The following is a 14,992-nucleotide window of genomic DNA, read 5'->3' on the forward strand; positions in this document are numbered from 1 at the left end:
AAAAAAAAAAAAAAAAAAAAAAAAAAAAAAAAAAAAAAAAAAAAAAAAAGTTTATGATTTTTTTTTTAGGCAGCTCTATTCCTTTTTCTTTCCTTTCAATTTCTCTTTTCTTCGTTTTTTCTGTCGTTATTTTTTTTTTTTTTTTTTTCGCCAAATAGACTTGGCTGTAGGAGTAAATCCACTAAAAGTTTCGAGAACAGGGTAGATACGTAATCAAATAAAAAGAATCTTACAATTAGATCTGTATCCCACGCGAAAGAATGTAACTATGAAAAACATATCATGATCTTTTAACATTGACATTATTTTTTCACAAATTATTTTTTTCAAAACTTTGAACATAGTGTAACAGGAATAATAACGATAATAATAATTATCATCTATTAATATTAATATGCTAACTGCTATATTCGAACGTTTTTTCCTGTCTCGTTAAATTTTCATTGTTCACATTGACACGACCTTCAAAGTGGAAAAGCCTCGAGAAATTTGTATTGTAGATAGTACGAAAGCACTCGACGAACGTCGATCGAATCTTTCGGTGAGCAGTATGAGCAAGAAGGAAGAACTCAAAGGAGAGGGATGGATGAGAGAGAGAGAGAGAGAGAGAGAGAGAGAGAGAACGATACGAAAAGGAAAGAAAAATATAGAGAAAGGGTAGTAAAAAGAGAGTAGAGAAAATGTGTGAGTGAGTATACACGTGGGTATAGATGGATTGCGTCTCGATGTGTGTGTGACAAAGAGAAAGGAAAAAAGAGGAAGAATCTTGAATGAATCCTACGACGATACATATCTAAAGTGAATAAGGAAAAGAAAAGAAAAAGAAAGAAATAAAAATAAATAAATAAAAAAGAAATAATAAATAAAAAACCGTGTATTAATGCATGTAGGTATATATCGGGAAAATGCTATAGAATTATGTGTTAATTTCAGGAAAAGTAACGAGCCATGATATTGGATTACAATTACGAGAAGGCTCGTTGTATTGGTTATTATCAGAGCGTAATGTGTGAAAGAGAAGGAGAGAGAGAGAGAGAGGAAAGAGAATGAAAGAAAGAGACAATGAGAAAGAGAGAAAGAGAGAGAGAAAGAGGGAGAGAGAGAAAGAGATAGATTATTTAGTCGGATTTACATTTCTCGAATAAAATGACGTGTGACGCGGTAGGGGGTTATTGTAGGTAAATAGTGTCATATTTTCAGATAACTTATGAAAGTAATAAATCGAGATTTACTTCGTCAACGTCGAGTATCTTTCGAACTCTACTTGCCTTTATATTTAACATAGATACGTTTGATCGAATACATATTTAAAAATTAAAAGAAAATAATTTTTCGTCGTATTGATCGCGAAACGTTATCTTTCCATTTTTTTTTTTTAAGACAGATGTTATTTCATCGAGCTGCGTCTGATATTTAATTCCGTAATTAAAAATAAAAAAACAAGAAAATAAAAAAAGAGAGAAAGAGAAAGAAAAAGAAAGCGAAAGAAAGAAGCGATTATATCTTCTTCGTTCCTTCATCAAATATAAATATCGGATCATCATAAAAATATATGTTTAGTTATAGGCTATGACTATGATACACGTCTTTTACCATTAAAAACAAAAAAAAATAATTAATTAAATAAATAAATAAAAACATAAAATAATTCGTCTCTGTAGATTATAGCGAAAGTATTGTGTGTGTCAAGACGGTAGATTTATAATAAAGTGTAATAATAATGATAAAATAAAGTATCGTTACGTATATAGAGACGTTCAAAATGGAATATATATATATATATATATATATAAAATACATGTATATATCAATGAAGGAAGAAACGTTTAGGATTAGATTTTTAGGTCCTTGAAAGAAAATTTTTTTACTTTTTTATTCCCAATATTTTATAAAAATTACAATTTTCTTTTCTTTTCTTCTTTTTCATTCTATTATTTAACTACTTTGCATCAAACCACTTTGCGTGGATTATATGGCGACAATAAAGAGGTAAAGTACGCAGTTTATTATAGAGAGTTTAGCGTGCTTAGTGTTATTATACAGAGATAGTATAGTAGCCTTTGTCATTTTTTTCTTGTTTTCGTTATTTTTTTTTCCTCCCTATATACGATTATAATATCAAGGTGTCGCGTCGTTGATAAGAAAGAGAGAAATAGAGATAAAGGGTGAAAGTGAGAGCGACAGAGTGAGGGAGAGAAAGAGAAAAAAAAGAGATTGAGAGAGAAAGAGAGAGAGAGAGAAAGAGAAAGAGAGAGAGAGAGAGAGAGAGAGAAAAAAATACTCGAAACGTGAAGAATTTTTTCACGTGGAAAAAAAGGGAAAAAGCTTGTCTCCCAAAGAAGTGCATTCAGTTTCCAGTACAAAGCAATAACTTGTTTACCCGCTTCGGTGCAAGCAGCTGAGGGGTGAACGGCGAGTGAGTGGATTTTCATTGCAGTTTAATCCCGTCCCTATTTCCTACGTGGTATTCTAAACGGTGATACGAAGGCAACTCTTGTCGCTCGGGGTGACGATATTACATTCCTCGATCGTGACGAAGATAACAGCCATGGCACGTAGGATCTCTTCTCTTCTTCTATCTTTCTTTTTTTTTCTTTCTTCTCTCTTCTTTTTCTCCCCACTGATCTCTTTCTGTCATTTCCCGTCTATTCCCTGTAATCTTTCAAACGATGGAATTTATGAGACACCGAGTATACATCCACTCGTTTCGATATCGAAATCAAATCAAACTTCAAAGTCCATATATCCTATACACATATATGCGTGTGTGTACGTATATGTATATATATATATATACGTGCATGTAGTCATAAAAAAGAATTTTCACATAAAAAACAAATAAAATTAGATAAGAATTATTCTTTTATTCGAAACAATTATCCTTTCGTATCTTTCTTAAATCCTATAATTGAAACGTTAGAGATAAAATACAATGTTATCGGTCTAACAATAAGAAGAACTTTCAAATGCTGGATTCTCTCTATTATAGAGAGATTAACACGCGACACGGAACTCTCGCTATGAAACTATTTGTAAGTACTTAGCTGTACAATATTACCAACATCGTTCTTGCTATCTCTCTCTCTCTCTCTCTCTCTCTCTCTCTTTCTCTCTCTCTTCAGATTCGCTTATGTCTATATGCATGTACGTATATGTTTGTGCATATATATATATATATATATACATATATGTACGTTGCGCCTTAAATGCAACAGTAAATCGTGTTTACGGACGATAAAATAACAGTCACGATGCTGGATTTCATGGTCGAGGTAAGTAATGCAATTCGTAGTAATATTCCATGTGCATTTTAGAGATATTATAGATAACACGAAGTGAATTTCTGCATTTATATCCGATAAGTCTAGACGTTAACTTTTCGAGCCTATTATTTCGTCGATTAATTGTTCTTTTTTTCTTTCGTTTTTTCCTCTTCTCCTTTCTCTTTTTTTCTCTCTTTTTTTTTAATCGACGATCATTTATCTCACGGATCGTTAAATATTGAAAATGATATTTAAAAAAATCGTTCTCGAAATTATAACGTCGAATGATGGTAAGAGATCGATAAATGGAACGGAGATGAAACATAATGAACCTCTTTCCCATCGTCTCTAATTGTCAACCACCGGCACGTTATTTACCCTTACCGAACACAAGGAATTATATACTCTCTCTCTCACACTCCCTACCTCGAACTATCTTTCTGTCACTCTCTCTGCTTCTCTCTTTCTCTCTTTCGATCCTATATTAAAGAAAGACAGAAGAAAGACGACCGTGAAAGCGACTCTCTCATCTTTCTCTCTTTTCCTGTATCTACGTGGTGACAATGCAAACCGAAACAAACACTTGGTGGCACGTGAGCGCCACGTGCCAACTAGGATATATTACATTCCGAATGCACACACACTTGACGACCGATTAAAGGGGTGTGTACACGGGTGAGGTACGATGATGATCGTGACAATGATACAAGTTCGTACGGAAACACGATTTCCTGTTTCTATTATTTAATATATATATGTATATATATATATATGTATGTATATATGTATATATATATATATATATCAATAATTTTAATATCTTTCATATAAGATTACTTGGAGTTATAATTTAATTAAGAATTTTATGAATAATTATTTTATTAAAATTCTTTAGAAATTCTTAGAAAATTCTTTAGAATGATAAAAAAAGAAAAGATAAGCAACAAAAAATTAGATAACATAAATGTTACAAATAATCATGTACCTTTGCGTACGCGCTTGTGCATAGGCATGCGTGCTGCGGTAAGAAGAGAATTCATCAGAACGCATGGATTCCAGTCTAAAGGTACTCTAGGCTGGTGGTGCTGGCAATGACCAATATTATGATAATAATGCAGCTCTCTAGCGTCCTCTCCGAGTCCTGAAAAACGAGATTTATCATCGTCGTCGTAATAGTAGTCACATGTAGTCGTCACAGTCGTTCTTGTTGGTGAAAAAAAAAACGGAAAAAAGGAAAGAGATACTTATTCGTCCTCCCACCTACGACAATAGCACATAAGCAAGGTGGAGAATTGGGTAGCCATGTTTGAAGACGCGGGCGTGGCCTTCCGGTATCCCTAGGCAACCAGGGCCCGCGTTATCCAGATATCGACCTGGAAGCTATGAGAAGAGTTGCTAGGCTTCTGTCCAGGAGGGAAAATGTTATCACTGCTTTGTGGTAGCTAAGATAGCAAGCCGCCTCATCCCCACTTCACCTCTGTCTCGCCCCTATCCTTCTACCATCCACCCACTAAAAGTGAGATGTATATATATCACATTCATGTATATATATATATCTATCTCTATATATATATATATAGAGATAGATAGAGAGATGGATAGATAGATAGATAGATATAGATATATACATACTTTCTCCTTCCTCAACCCTCTTTTCGTTTCATTCTCCCGCCTATGATCCTCTTCTCTACGCGACCGCTTATCTATCTACCTTCTCAGGATATGTACCTACCAACGCCTTCAGCCTGCATTCACAGTTTTTTTCTTTCTTTCTTTTTTTTTTTCTTTCGTCGTTTTTCGTTCTTCTTTTTTCCTTCTGATTTTTCTGATATTTCTTATTCGAACGAGTTTATCGCTTCGAATAATAATCAATTGTATCAGTATTTCCATAACTTGACTATATTGTTTTTAAGAAAGGATTAAGCTGTATTGTTTTCTGATTTTGAATTGGATTATTGATTTAATTACAATTATTAATTCAGTTGAAAGATTAATTAATTCAGTTTGGTCGGATGGAGAGGATGTAATTGTTGATTGTGTTTGACTTCAGCTGGATATACGAGGGGTTTGTTTTTGTCGATTACTTTTTCTATAGGGTCAGCGAAGCGGCGAAAAATGTTTTGTGACTCGTAGATTGCGTTTTTACTCAATTAGGTGGATCGATTTGTTCGAGATTTAAAATAGGTTTAAAGCGTACTTTCACACAGTTTCTGCTCGTAAAATGAAATGGGTTATTTTACTATATCTTTATCAATGACTCGAGAGAGTGTAAACATCAATTATATAATTCTTAAATAATATAATTAGATTTGACCGAAATATAATATAATCATGTATATATTTTGCGAAACGTTAAAGAAATAATTTTCTGAATATCATTATACTTTTCGTAAGATAATCTAATTAAAATTAGATCGAAATTTACTTTTAATCAATTAATTTTCTCCATTATCGATTAGAATAAGAAAACGAATCTTGTACATATTTAAATAATTTTCAGATAAATTAGGTCGATTCGAATTACTTATATATTTCCTAAACTTTTATGTGCATAACGCGAAGGCTACGAGATCTTTCCATGCTCTTATCCTATATACATAATAAGCTAGTGGCTTAGAGATGCGCGCGCGCGTACATAAAGCTTGTCGTCGTATCTCGGCACACGTAGGAATCTTGAGAATGTGTGCGAACCATGGATGATATTAGATTCTTGAACAAAGTTTTCGCATGGTCGAGGTATCGAGGACCGTCTCTGGGACAGCTCGTCTGCCGTACGTTTTACTCTTTGGCATTGATTTATTTCTCTTTCTCTCTCTCTCTCTTTCTCTTCGATACGCTTTCCCCTTTCAGTTATTTAACTCGTAAATAAATTCACATCACAATGAAAAAATTAATTCAGTTATTCGTTTTACAATATTCTCATTATAAAAACAATACGAAATTTCTATCTCAAAGAGAAACATTATTTGGGTAATTTGGACTTAAATGAAAATTCAAAAAGTGCTATCTTGTTAATAAATAATAATAAATATATGTATATATATATATATATATATATGTATATTAGTAGAAGCTCACGAGTAATATACATATTAGAAAATATTGGTATATATAATATATACATATATCAAATGTTCCTTTTTCCTTGGCCATGATAAGAAAAGATGTTAAAAGTGTGAGGGAGCGTGGATGGAGGAGGGAGGTAAGACATTTATAATGTATCGGTTTCTTGGGAAGATTCGGGCATATGTCTCAAAAGTTTTTCTCACTTTAGCGATTCGATACGAAGCGTCAGAGTGCTTTTCGAGCGAGGAATAAGAATATATCGTATAAGGTATAGAGACGGGGTGAAAGGGAACGAAGGGGCTAGGAGGAGGATAGGGGAGGAATATGTATTATCGGAAAATCGGTAGATATATACGTGTAGTATAGAAGAAAACGATGAACCGACTACGGTATCTACGGTTAGATATTTCTGTTAGGTCTACGTTGCTTCCTCCGATGTCCGTTGGAATGTACATAAGGCGTGATAATAATATCCGGGACTATCTGATGAAATCTGCAGGAAAAATGAAGGCCTCGCTTTTACTGGAGGGTTGATTTTTCCGAAGGAAAGCCATCGATAAAGGCAAATAGTTTCACGAATATCGAGGTACGAAAAGCTTGGAATAATTGGAATATCGAAATAAAACATGTATAAATGTATAGCCTATAAACGTATATACGGATATACCTAAGTATATTGTACGTATAATACAAATGATTTTAACGGATATAGGTACTCCTCCCGTACCCTATATATTTTCGATTGATAGACACGTATTCGCTAATATCAACGCTCGCTAATCGCTTTCCCATTCCACGTAGAATACAGTTTTAGGACGTTGAGTGTACGTTGCGAGAGAGAGAAAGAAAGAAAGAAAGAAAGAAAAAAAGAAAGACAGAAAAGAAGAGAAAAGAAAAGAAAGGAAAGGAAAGGAAAAAAAAGAAAAGAAATGAAAAGAAAAGAAAAGAAAAGAAAAGAAAGTCAATGTAGACTTTTCTAGCTGGAAGGTAGGTAATGTCCCTATTAAAATTCTTCACTGTTTCGCGTTTTTACCGGAATAAGACGTTACCATTGTAATCTTTAAAAAGAAAGAGCAAGACGAAGTAAAGAAGAAGAAAAAAGTGGAAATGGTGGGATGAATGAGACGAAGGAAGAGAGTAGGGGAAGGGGGAGAGTGTATAGGTAGGTAGATAGAAGAATTAAAAGTTGGAGGTGGGCGGAAAGAAGAGAGACGAACGGCGTGGCCGCTAGCTGTGTAACTTGAAGGGAATTATTAGCCAAGGAGGAAGTTTAAATTGTCGTCGTGTAACCGCCTCCAGCCATCGCCGACGTATCCCGTTCACGGAGTGATAAATTTAAATCTCGCTAAGCTGGACCATTAGTACGAAGTGCAAACAGTGCATTAAACTGCAGCGTGCGCGCGCGCTCGCTCGAACCCGTACGGAGCAGTAACGACAAGCGAGCCACGAGGGACACCGAAAACGTGTCTCGTTCTACCACCAACCTCTCCTATCACCCTCTTGGATCATCCCTTGGTACTACGTTACCGTCCTTAAACGCAAAGCCAAGTGTCCGTTCCCACGAGGATATTTCTCAAGCGACATTTTACTCTCATCGTTGCGTACGCGTCACTATGTGTATTTAGATGACGATATAGCTCGGTACAACAATGAAACGAATTTCAAATCCGCATTTCATGCTCTTTCGCGCTTTCATCGCGAATTCTACATAATTTCTTATACAGCTTGTAGTAAATTATCGATGCAGTAGTCGTAGGAAGAGAGAATACGCAAATTACTAAAAACCGAGACCGAAGACTAGCTACATACCAACACAGTGTATACCCTCTATTACGATATACTGGTTATGTACTTAAAAAAAAAACAAAAGGGTTGAAGGAAATTACTACGGTAAAGAACTTAAATATGGCACATATCGTCGTTATACTCGTTTATCGTGCTTACAAGTATAAAATTATTTTTTATTATACTCGTACTTTGAAAATTCTTTTCTTTTACATATTTCTTCCTAAACGCTGATTCATCGAACTTAGATATTTCAAACAGTTGATCGATTTGAACAATGGTATCTTCATAATTAAAAAAAAAAAAAAGGAAGAAAAAGGGGAAAGGCAGGAGAAAAAAAGACAATATTTCTTTATATAAAATCATTTCTCTAACGTAGCCCGCAGGGTATAGATATCTTTCGAGACGAGCGAAAGTTGTAAATATCGTTAAATGATAATTAGATGAAGGCGGATGGGTAATCTAGATACCGTAGAAAGAGAGACAGGGAGAGGGAGAGGGAGGGAGAGGGAGGGAGAGGGAGAGGGAGAAGCAATAGAATAATCACGCGAGACGTTAACCTGTTAGGCATTAGTGGCGCGTGATATACGCGCTGCGGGTGGCATCAGTATGAAACGAGAGAGTGGCTGCTGCAGGGATACGGATGAAATAGATTGAGAGGAGGCCGCATCGCGCTGGGGCTACGGGAGTAAAACAATTAGGACTGCGTCGACGTACGCTCGACCGAGCACCCCTCATCGTGTTCAACAGTTCTGCTGTTAGGGACGTCCTCGGCCTTTGACGACGCGCTTCAATCTCCGCGCTACGAGTATACTCGATACGTATCCTCGCGTCAACCTCGACGAAGAGAATAGTTCCTTTTCAAAACGATACCTACAAATTTTATCCTCCTTACTTCTTTGTTCTTTCATACTGCACGAATTTTTTCTTTTTCCTTTGTTTGTTTGTTTGTTTTTTTTTTTTTTACAACCACTTTTACACGTTTACAAATTAAAATCTAAAAAATAATTATTATTTCACGGTTTATATCACGGACTTTTAATAACTGCATTTTTTATATCCTCGACAAATTATTTTTTACATATTTCTGATGTTATATTTAAATATTGTTCTCCTATCGTACGATCGCTTTAAAATTTTACATCAACATTTTATATTATTATTCATTTTATATATTAAGAAATTATAAATCCTCCGTTCCATTTTTTATGATTTTTAAGTTTCCATCTTTTGTAATGGCATAATTTTAATATCGTTTAATGGGTTTCGCCAACGTTTATTTGCAAAAATCGAAGGTCAGAGGCTATCTTTTAATACGTTATTTATCACATTTGCGTTTATACATATTTCAATAGTTCGACACATCGCATCGAAAACGATTGCGTGTTGCGAAATGTTATATTTAGATTCTTTTTCCAAGTTACGCGTAAATATCGTTGAAATAGATAGATACAAATTGAATTATTGAACGGATTTGCAATATTAAAACATTTTTCGATCGAGAAAATTGCTGGTGTGTTTATTGATTTCACACCAACGACGTTTACTTCCGTTTCGTTCCATTCAGTTCCGTCCTCGCTTGTCGCATTTAATGTAGCTGAAAATACTTGCTTTCCTTGGGGCACTCTTCTCGGTTTTAAACTGCATTTCGTTTAATTCGAACAACAGGCAGGAGAGAGAAAATGGCGTGAGCCAGTATACAGCCTCTCGGAAAATCGAAGTGCCTCCTGGAAAACTTTGCAATTAGTCTCCCATTTACCAGAAAGGCCGTCTTTGTCGGGAGTTAGACGAAGTAATTAAATGTCGGCTAATTAAACGCCTCATAACATTTTTCTAAAGTTTTATACGTTCGCGTTGAAAATGTCCTAACGATTAACGTGTCCTCTTTTTATTTATTTGTTTTTTGCTGTTTTTATTTTTATTTATTCATCTTCCTTTTTATATTAAAAATCTGAAACGACGATTAAGAGGCAACTTGGAGATTTCAATTTGAATATTTTATAATCTCTCATTGTATGATTGCATGGTGTATTTTTAAAATGGACAATGCTGAAATGAGATTTGTCCATTTCGTTCATTTCTCTATCCCTTTCTCTCTCTCCCTCCCTCCCTCTCTATCACTTCCTCTCTCTCTCTCTCTCTCTCTCTCTCTCTCTCTCTCTCTTTCTCTTTATCTCGAAAGTTCATAATACCGCGACAGTTTATCGCCCGTCTCGTAAATCCGATTACAAGGATAGATTTATTTTGACTGAAGCACGTGACCTAACAAAAATGTTTCGACCCTTAATCCATTTTCAAATTCAACACCTGCTCGCGGACAGATGCGTTTACCGCAAACGATTACTATCCATTCATAAAGAGGTTCTCATATGTGAAACCTGTCACATGACACAATCAACTATCATTTTATTACGTTTGTGTTATAACGTATTCCCCATCACGTACATACACGTGACGCGCACGAACTTTCATTCGTACGTCGGCAATAGAAACCATGAAAAATTTCGAATCGTAATTAATTATATTTTCAATGATCATTCCCTTCGTATTGTCAATATTCTCAAATTTGTAACTGTATTTTCACACGGTAATTCGTTACACGTTTCGCTTAATAGTTTCATTTTTAATTCAACGATTTTTTCGCCGTTTCACACTTTTATGAATTAAATAAATGTTTATTGATCGGAAAAAATATATATATATATACACACGTATTGCGCGTATGCATAAAAAAAATTTTTTTAAAAATGTATAAAATACACAGTATTACATATTAACGTCTTATAAATTATATTTTGGATATAAAAAAAACAAGCGTACACGCGAGAAAAAACGTAAATAAAAATAAGTAAAAAATATTTCTCTGCGTGTTAAGCGTTCTTTTATATTTAATATAATAGTCGTGACATATAAAATCTTTATGAATGATCAGATTGACTACCGAGACTTCCACATACGGTAATAATAAGCATCCCGAAGTCAAACGAGTCAGTTACAGAAAGGGGAAAATCGTTCGTGATCTCAAACAAATTGACGCTCACACCCCACAGTTTTACGATATCTGATGCCTCGTTATAATTTATAGCGATAACCCCTACCTCCCTTCCCCAATATCTATTCGACGTCAAATGGAAGGAAGAAGGGTCTTCCAAAATCGAACGAGGAAAAATCATCGATCTCTCTATGAATCGAACTTTTCCTTCACCCAACTTTAATGTCAAACCATGTATTAACGATGACAATGGTTTCGCTAGAAATTCGTACAATACGGTACGACAAATATGTTTGTATTCGTTCGACGAAACGACTTGGCTTACCGAATATTCGAATCCTAGTAAATCCACGGATATATCGTTATTATTTATATGCTTCCATTTTACGAATGCTCCACGTTTAATCATTACTCTGTCCCTTTGAATCGAAAACACATTAATGTTAGTTAATTCCTTGTCTCATAAATTATTCTTGTTTCATATAAACGTTTCATATAGATTTTCGAACGAAATATTTTTTTCTATAAAACGTTGCTTCGTAATGTTTCGATCTTAACACGATGTAGTCGATAAAATTTACTATACTATTAGTTTTCATAAAAATCTTTTTTATCTCGGTTCGTTCGTTCGGTTTTTCTAATTAAATGATATAAAGTAGTCGAAAAGTTTTTAAAGAAATCTGTTTCTATAAAAAGTTCCTTTTGATCTCTCAAATTGTTTATCTATTCCTCGAATTAAGCACGCATTATGATAATAAAACTTATTATGATAAATCTTTCGTATAAATTTTTTACGTCGGTCCTTTTATTTGATAAAAAGTAGAAGTTAGAAGAAGAAGGAGGAAGACAGTGAGGGAGGGAGAGAGAGAGAGAGAGAGAGAGAGAGAGAGAGAGACAATATTAATGGAAGATACGAAGAAAAGGATTGTCTATGAAGCCAGATTTCCAACAGAATCTGTTTCTGTAAAAAGTTGCTAGGATGGCGGGGGCACAGAGTTTTCTTGGACTCTCCCTGCTTGGTTACTCTCAGGGTAGCGGATAAATGGCTACCTCGGTTCTGTGCACCCTTGAAGTTGATTGTATCAGAGGGAGGGACGAAAGAACCGTTGAAAGAACGGACAAAGGAACGAACGAAGAAGAAGAAGAGAAAGAAGAAGGATAAGAAGAGAAATAGGAAAGGGAAGGAAAGGAAGAAATGAAGGAGATGACTTCGTCTCCGTTGGAACGATCATAACGCGTTCCTTTTTACGGGGAATCGTATCTAGTCGACTTTTCTGTATTGAAATCTTCTTGTATTGAAATCAGAATTTAACGTGCTTGTACGAAAAGAAGGTAAGAAGGAACTGATTTGCTGATTCGTTCGAAAAATCACCGTATATCTAACTTGGAAACTTGAGTCAGAAGACAACGATAGTTTATCAATCTGCAATTTAGCAAGAAATGTAAAGGTTATCTTCGTTTTATTACACGACAAATAAAAAAAATTTCTTTTGGAAAAAGTATATCTTATACTTTTATATTCTTCGGGATAAATACTAAAAGGATAACGTTAAAATGTATATTCGTGCGTGCAAAGTGGTACGTAAAGCTCTTGACAAGAATATACATGATTATTGCAAAGAGATTAATACAGAATCATGATTAGAAATAGATTTTGATTAAATCATTTAATAGATTTCATTTTCGAATTGAAAACGAAAGAGAGTAGTTCCAACATTTGTAAATTTGTAATATGTCATCGCAATTATTATTGTTTGTATTTAAATGCCATACATGCATTTAAATTTTAACTTTTCGAAATTAAACCCTTTTACAATAATAATGAACTTTTCTCAATTGATTTACGAGTCTCCCTGTATAGGCGCGTACGCGAGCACACGTACGCACGCGCACTCGCGTGAGTGTACGTATATGTGTATGTGTCACGAATGTTCGTTGATTTCGTTACGATCGTTTCGACTTATTTGATAACAACATTGTCTTTGTAGAGATCGGTCGGTGTGCACGCGGCTTAACTCTCACAATATCGGGTTGCCGAGCGACCCGCCGCTCCAGGAGGAAAATTTAATTTCAGCTGACAACATCCTGTTCCGTTACACATTGCACTCAGCATTCTACAAAATCGCATGCGAGACGATAGCAGCCAGCTAGGCATGCCAGCTTTTCCCGATGATGGCTCGGTTTCTCTCATTGTCAGACCCCATCTACCGATATGACTTTCTTTCTCTCTTTCTCTTCGTTGGCATTAAATTATTCCATCGCCGACGAATAAAATGATGGATTTTACACGAGGCGATACTCTTAATCGAAATACCTCTCAACAACGTCATCGACCCTAATGCAACGAAATCATGTAACGTAATCGAAAACCCGATAAAAGAAGAAGAAGGAGAAGAATAAGGAGAAGAAGTGCTTATTTATCGACAATACTTATTCCAACGATTGATAATCTTAATGGTCATTGAAAATAAAAAATGAAACTGCGAAATCGCATCGTGTAATGTACTTGAGTCGTAATAGGTGAATATAAAAAATTGAACCTCATAATTCATCATTGCAATATAATTTTGTACTTTTACGTAACAATTTCAACGTAAAATATGTATCAGCATGCTATTACATATTAATACTATCGTACCGTACATTTTATAATATTACGGCAATATTGCGCGGGTTTTGATCGATCGATACGTCATCGCGAATAGAATAAAAAAGAGCGTGATACAACGAATGCCCATTAACAGAAATTCTTTTGGTCTTGACGTAAGAAGAATCAGCACAATATTAATCGTATACTCTCCGATTACAATATGCACGTCTATACGTACGTACGTGATAAATATCTTATTTCAAAAATATTCTCGCCTCGTATCGACAAAATGGATTAATTTACAAAAAGCGCAAAGTGGATTTATTTTTAATAAATGAATTCGGAATAATCTCTTTCGATTACAAAAAAGAAAAAAAAAGGGAACAAAGAAAAGGTCTTTAAAAAGTAAACAGTTGAAATAGATTTTTTAGCCTTTGACACAGATAGATAGAGTGGCAAGTTAACGAGTCGACGGTGTGGTTTAGAAGGATATACCTTAGTGCAACATCTCGCAGTATAGGATAAAAGGGTTTAAGCTCGGACACGTAGCACGTTCGAGCGTGCTCTCGTCGTACGGATACGTATAACTCGCGCGGCTGGAAAATACCTCAGAAGCTGAGGCTGACTACAACCATTATTTGTTCTAGTCTCCCGAGCATCACACGGCCACCCAATTCCACCTTCTCTCTTTCTCTCTTTCTTTTCCCCTCCCTTGCTCGAATCTCTCTTTCTATCTCTAGCCCGCCATTCCATTCTTTCCTCCACGTTTCTCTTCGGATCCCACTCCTCACCCTAGAGCGATGTTCCGTATGCGACCCTTTCCTCATTTCCTCCCTCTCGTGTCGTCCTCTCGAGCTCTCTCTCCTTCCTTCCCTCACTCTTTTTCTCTCTATCTCTATCTCCTCGTTTCCCTTCGTCTCCTCGTGCGTCTATTTATCCATCTAGCGGTATGATATTACACCCCGGGGCACACTTCGGAAACCCCCACCCCTGGAATATCAGCATGATCTCTTGAGCCACGCCCAATACTGATCCTCCCAACCCCGAAGAGCTCGACTAGGAGACAGTCCATTGGCCCACGTTGACTTTACGTCATCGCCACCCCGTATCTGCACCGCGTGTGTTCATGGATGAAGGTACCTACTGGCCGTATAAGAGAGAGGGAGAAGGGGGGGAGAGAGGGAGAAGGGGGAGAGAGAGGGAAAGAAAGAGAGAGGGAGAGAGGGTGAGAGGGTAAGAGGGTGAGAGGGAGAGAGGAAGAGGGAGAGGTAGAGAGAGGGATAGGTAGAGAGAGGG

This window comes from Vespula pensylvanica, chromosome 15 (genome assembly GCF_014466175.1).
Source record: "Vespula pensylvanica isolate Volc-1 chromosome 15, ASM1446617v1, whole genome shotgun sequence".
Taxonomy (NCBI): domain Eukaryota; kingdom Metazoa; phylum Arthropoda; class Insecta; order Hymenoptera; family Vespidae; genus Vespula; species Vespula pensylvanica.